Raw genomic sequence first — 6,073 nt, 5'->3', positions numbered from 1 at the left:
CAAATCTGAGCCCTGAGCTTCCCCTGGGCTGCTCTGAGCTGCGGGAGCAGAGCCAGGAGCTGCCCTGGGGCTTTTCCTGGCAGGGAATCCCCCAGGCTGCTCCAGGGATTGCCAGGGGGATGGGATTCCTTCCCTCAGGGATTCCCCAAATCCAGGGGCTGGGATTCCCCAAATCCAGGGGCTGGGATTCCTCAAATCCATGAATTCCCCAAATCCAGGGATTCCCCAGATCCTGGGGGCTGGAATTCCTTCCCTCAGGGATTCCCCAAATCCAGGGATTCCTCAAATTCAGGGAAGGGGGATTCCCCAGATCCTGGGGGCTGGGATTTCCCAAATTTAGGGGGCTGGAATTCCTTCCCTTAGGGATTCCCCAGATCCAGGGATTCCTCAAATTCAGGAGGCTGGAATTCTGTCCCTTAGGGATTCCTCAAATCCAGGGGCTGGGATTCCTCAAATCGATGAATTCCCCAAATCCAGGGATTCCCCAGATCCTGGGGGCTGGAATTCCTTCCCTCAGGGATTCCCCAAATCCAGGGATTCCCCAGATCCTGGGGGCTGGAATTCTTTCCTTCAGGGATTCCCCAAATTCAGGGATTCCTCAAATTCAGGGGGCTGGAATTCCTTCCCTCAGGGATTCCCCAGATCCAGGTATCCCCAAGATTCTGGGATTCTCCAAATCCAGGGATTCCTCAAATTCAGGGAACAGGGATTCCCCAAATTTAGGGGGCTGGAATTCCTTCCCTCAGGGATTCCCCAAATCCAGGGAACAGGGATTCCCCAAATTTAGGGGGCTGGAATTCCTTCCCTTAGGGATTCCCCAAATTCAGGGATTCCTCAGATCCTGGGGGCTGGAATTCCTCAAATCCAGGGATTCCCCAAATCCAGGGATTCCCCAGATCTTGGGATTCCTCAAATCCAGGGATCCCCAAGATTCTGGGATTCTCCAAATCCAGGGATTCCTCAAATTCAGGGGTCTGGAATTCCTTCCCTTACGGATTCCTGAAATCCTGGGATTCCCCAAATCCAGGGGCTGGGGATTCCCCAAATCCAGGGATTCCCCAAATCCAGGGAACAGGGATTCCTCAAATCCAGGGGCTGGGATTCCTCAAATCCAGGGAACAGGGATAGCCCAAATCCTGGGGGCTGGAATTCCTTCCCTCAGGGATTCCTCAGATCCTGGGGGCTGGGATTCTTCAAATCCAGGGATTCCCCAAATCCAGGGATTTCCCAAATCCTGGAATTCTTTCCCTCAGGGATTCCCAAATCCAAGGTTGGGATTTTCAGGGATCCAGGAGCAGCCAGAGCTTCTCTGGGAATTCATCCCAACCCCTCCCCAATCCCAGGAGGGAATTCCTTCCCAAAATCCAATTTTTTTTTCCCAATTTTCCCCCATCCAGGAGCAGCTGAGGGTGACCCCTCAAAGAGCAGAGCAGGGAGGGCCCAGATTTACACAAAGTTTTAATTTTATTTTTTTTTTTCTCTGGTTGGAGACTCATCTTGTAACATGCATGCATTTCAAAACAGTAACAGTGTCTCAAACTGCTCCTAGCAAACAGACAAGCACAGAGGACTTCAAATTCCTATTTAAAAAACAGCAGTGAAAAAACCTAGAATGTTCTTTTTTTTTTCTTTTTAGTTTTTTTATTTTTTTTTTAATTTTTAGTTTTTTAATTTTTTTTTTTTTTTAGTTTTTAGATTAAATTTAATTTATTCACATTTTTTTTTTTTAAATTTTAATTTCAGTTGCACTGATCAGCCCTGCCCACCCCTCGTGACCTGTGTGTGGGATTTTCTCTCTCCACTCCCCACCCCCAGCACAAATTTCAAATTTTTGGGAGTGGTTCTCACTAAAAAAAAAAAAAAAAAATGAATTATCCAGAGCTCTGCCACCCCAATTCCCTGTGGGATCCATCCCAAAAAACCAGGACAGGGCAGGGGCTGAGTGGGACACTGGGAGGAGTGGGAAATTGGGAATTTGGGGGAATTTTGAGGAATTTTGAGGAATTTTTGGGAATTTTGGGACACCCCCATGATTTTTTGGGGGGAAAATCCTTCAGCTGGGGGTGGAATTGCCAAGGACTGCATAGTAGTCATGGATTGGGAATCTCCAGCAGCACATCCTCACCCACCTGAGCCTGCCTGGGCTGGGGAAAGCAGGAATTCCCTCCCAAAAAAAAAAAAAAAAAGGAAAAAAAAAAGGAAATAAGATCCAAGTGGTTCAGTTCTGGCTGGTTGTGCTGGTCTGGATTCCAAACTGGGAGTGTGGGAGTGGTGTGGGCTCTCCCTGCTGCCCCAAGGGGGGAATTCTGTCCCCAAGGAATGAATTCCATCCCCACAGGATAAATCCCATCCCTACAGGATTAATCCCATCCCTACAGGATTAATCCCATCCCTACAGGATTAATTCAAACCCCACAGGATAAATTCTGTCCCTACAGGATGAATTCTGTCCCCAAGGAATGAATTCCATCCCCACAGGATTAATTCAAACCCCACGGGATTAATTCTGTCCCCAAGGAATGAATTCCATCCCCACGGGGTGAATTCCAGATTGATTCCATGATTAAGGGATGAATCTCAGCATGAAGCCCAGAGGAGGAGGAGGAGGAGGAGGAGGGAGCTCCTGGGGCTGACATCCCAAACCCCAAAACGCCTGGAGCTCCTTCCCCAAATCCTAAATCCCAAATCACCCCTGGAGCTGCTCCCCCTAGGCCTGATCCCCCAAACCCCAAACCCCAGCACTCCTTGGGCTGCTCCCTCAAATCCCAAATCCCAGCACACTCCTGGGGCTTCTCCTCCAAATCCCAAACCCCAAAACTCCTGGAGCTGCTCCCCCAAACCCCAAATCCCAAACCCTAAATCCCAGCACACTCCTGGAGCTGCTCCCTTAAACCCCAAACCCCAAACCCCAAATCCCAAAACTCCTGGAGCTGCTCCCTCAAATCCCAAAGAACTCCTGGAGCTGCTCCCCCAAATCCGAAATCCCAAACCCCAGCACTCCTGGAGCTGCTCCCCAAAACCCCAAATCCCAAATCCCAGCACACTCCTGGGGCTGTTCCCCCAAATCCCAAACCCCAAATCCCAGCACACTCCTGGGGCTGCTCCCCCAAATCCCAAACCCCAAATCCCAAAACTCCTGGAGCCGCTCCCTTAAACCCTAAATCCCAAACCCCAAATCCCAGCACACTCCTGGAGCTGCTCCCGCAAATCCCAAATCCCAAATCCCAAACCCCAAATCCCAAATCCCAAACCCCAAATCCCAAACCCCAAACCCAATCCCAGCCCCCTGGGGTGGATTTTATTTGGGATTTTCAGGGATTTTGGGATTTTTCACCCCAGGAATGTGGATCCTGCTGCTCACTGATTTTGGGCTGAATTTTGCTTTTTTTGTTTTTTTTTTTTTTTTTTTTGGAACTAAATCCACAGCAGAACCAGACAAACAGCTGGAAAATCAGAATTGAAAGGGTTGGGTTTTCCTTTTCTTTTTTAAAATACTGAGTTTAAAAAGTGACCTAAAACAAGATTAAAAAAAAAAATAAAACAACAAAACAAAGAAAAAAATCCCTTTTAAAAAACAAATCAAATATTTGCAGCTTCACTTCTTGTTGTGGTAATAAAAATACTGTCTAGAAACAGAAAATAAAAATAAAAATTAACATTTTGAAGGTAATGCTACTTCTCCAAATGTAAACAATAACAAAAGCAGCTCTGTCCAACCTGCAGCAGAGGAAATGGCATTTATCAATTTTTAAATACAATATTTGTGATAAAGGGAGAATTTTTGTGAATCACTTGAATTTAAATCATAAATTTAACCCCAAAGAATAAAAAATATTCCCTGGAAATTCCATTTATTCACTTTTCAATGTGGCAACTGGGGCAGTGCCGAAGGGAAGAATTTAAATTTTTGGATTTAAATCATAAATTTAATCCTAGGAATAAAAAATATTCCCTGGAAATTGCAATTTATCACTTTAAAAACACTATGTTTGTGCTAAAGGGAGAATTTTTGTGGATCACTTAAATTTAAATCACAAATTTAATTCCAGGAATAAAAAATATTCCCTGGAAATTCCATTTATTCACTTTTCAATGTGGGAACTGGGGTGGTGCCAAAGGGAAAAATTGAAATTTTGGATTTAAATCACAAATTTAATCCTAGGAATAAAAAATATTCCCTGGAAATTGCAATTTATCACTTTTTAAACACAAATTCCCTTTTTGGAATTTAATTTTAATTATTCTGGAATTCCCTTTTTGGAATTTAATTTTCATTATTCTGGAATTCCCTGGTTTTGGAATTTAATTTTCATTATTCTGGAAATTTAATTTTCATTATTCTGGAATTCCTTTTTTGGAATTTAATTTTCATTATTCTGGAATTCCCTGGTTTTGGAATTTAATTTTCATTATTCTGGAATTCCCTTTTTGGAATTTAATTTTCATTATTCTGGAATTCCCTTTTTGGAATTTAATTTTCATTATTCTGGAAATTTAATTTTCATTATTCTGGAATTCCCTTTTGGGAATTTAATTTTCATTATTCTGGAATTCCCTTTTTGGAATTTATTATTCTGGAATTCCCTGCTTTTGGAATTTAATTTTCATTATTCTGGAATTCACTGAAGATTTTTTTGCCATCTCCACTCCCCTTTCTCTGCTTTGCTTTTTCCTTCCCCCCTTTTTATTTATTTTTATTTTTAATAGATGATTTCAAGATAAAATTTCCAAACTTACCAGCTGGAGATTCAATGCAGAATTATTTTTTTTTTTAACTGTCAGGAATAAAAAATTATTTGTGTTGAATTCCTAATTAGCAATAAACCCAAGTGCTGATTAATTATTATTAATGCCCACAAAACAAAGCTGATGATGCCCTCCAAATCCTCTTTTTTTTTCTTTTTTTCTTATTTTTTTTTCTTTTTTTTAAATATTTTTAAGCTGCATTTTGCAGCTCCACACCACAGGGGCAGCAGAAATTCTGAAATTTTGTCCCCACACCAAAGGGAACGACCAAAATCTCATCAGGACCCCCCTAATTTTTGTTTTTTTGGTTTTTTTTTTTTGTTTTTTTCATTTCTCTAAAATTCTATTTACAGTGCACTCTTCAAGGTGAGGGATTCACATCACAAATGGGAAATAAAAATAAAAAATAAAATTAAAATACCCCAAGCTTCACATTGAGAATCCAGCCCAGGGTTCATTGAAGGAAATTAATTTAGGGGGAATTAATTAATTACCAGGATGTGATGAGCACCAGTTATCTCTGAAAAAAAAAAAAAAAGGATCAAAAATAAAATAAAATTAAAATAAAATTTGTTACAGCACAGGACAGACACTGCCCATTCCCCAAACCAAGGCAAGTGTGAAAAAGTTCCAAAGGCAGAAGAAGCAAAGAGGTTTGTTCAAAATTCTTAAATCCTGCTGGAAAAGAGAGAGGAAATTAAAATAAAATTTTAAAAACTAAATTAAATTTAAAAAAAAATTTAAAATAAAATAAAATAAAATGTTCAAAAATAAAATAAAATAAAATGTTCAAAAATAAAATAAAATAAAATAAAAATAAAGTAGAAATAAATAAAATAAAACAAAATTAGAAATAAAATAAAATAAAATTAGAAATAAAAAAATAAAAAATAAAATAAATAAAATTTAAAAATAAAAAATAAAATAATAAAATAATAAAATAAAATAAAGTAAAATATAAAATAAAATAAAATAAAGTAAAATATAAAATAAAATAAAATTAAAAAAATAAAATAATAAAATAAAAAATAAAATAAAGATAAAATAAAAATAAAATCAAATAATAAAAATAAAATAAAATAAAATAAAATTAAAAAATAAAATAAAATAAAATAAAATTAAAAATAAAATAAAATAAAATAAAATAAAATAAAATAAAGAAGTTTTTGTGTAACTTGTGCAGCAGAGCTGATGAGCCCAGCCTGGCTGTAAAAGAGTTCTGGGGATAAATCAGGATTTTTCAGTCACTCCAAGAAGTCCCCAGATCCTTCAGGGGGGAGCTGGAAAAGAAAAATCTGGTGCCAGAGTTCCAGAGAGGGGCAGCCAG

Source organism: Catharus ustulatus, chromosome 23 (assembly GCF_009819885.2).
Source record: "Catharus ustulatus isolate bCatUst1 chromosome 23, bCatUst1.pri.v2, whole genome shotgun sequence".
Taxonomy (NCBI): domain Eukaryota; kingdom Metazoa; phylum Chordata; class Aves; order Passeriformes; family Turdidae; genus Catharus; species Catharus ustulatus.
This window is presented reverse-complemented; position numbering follows the sequence as displayed.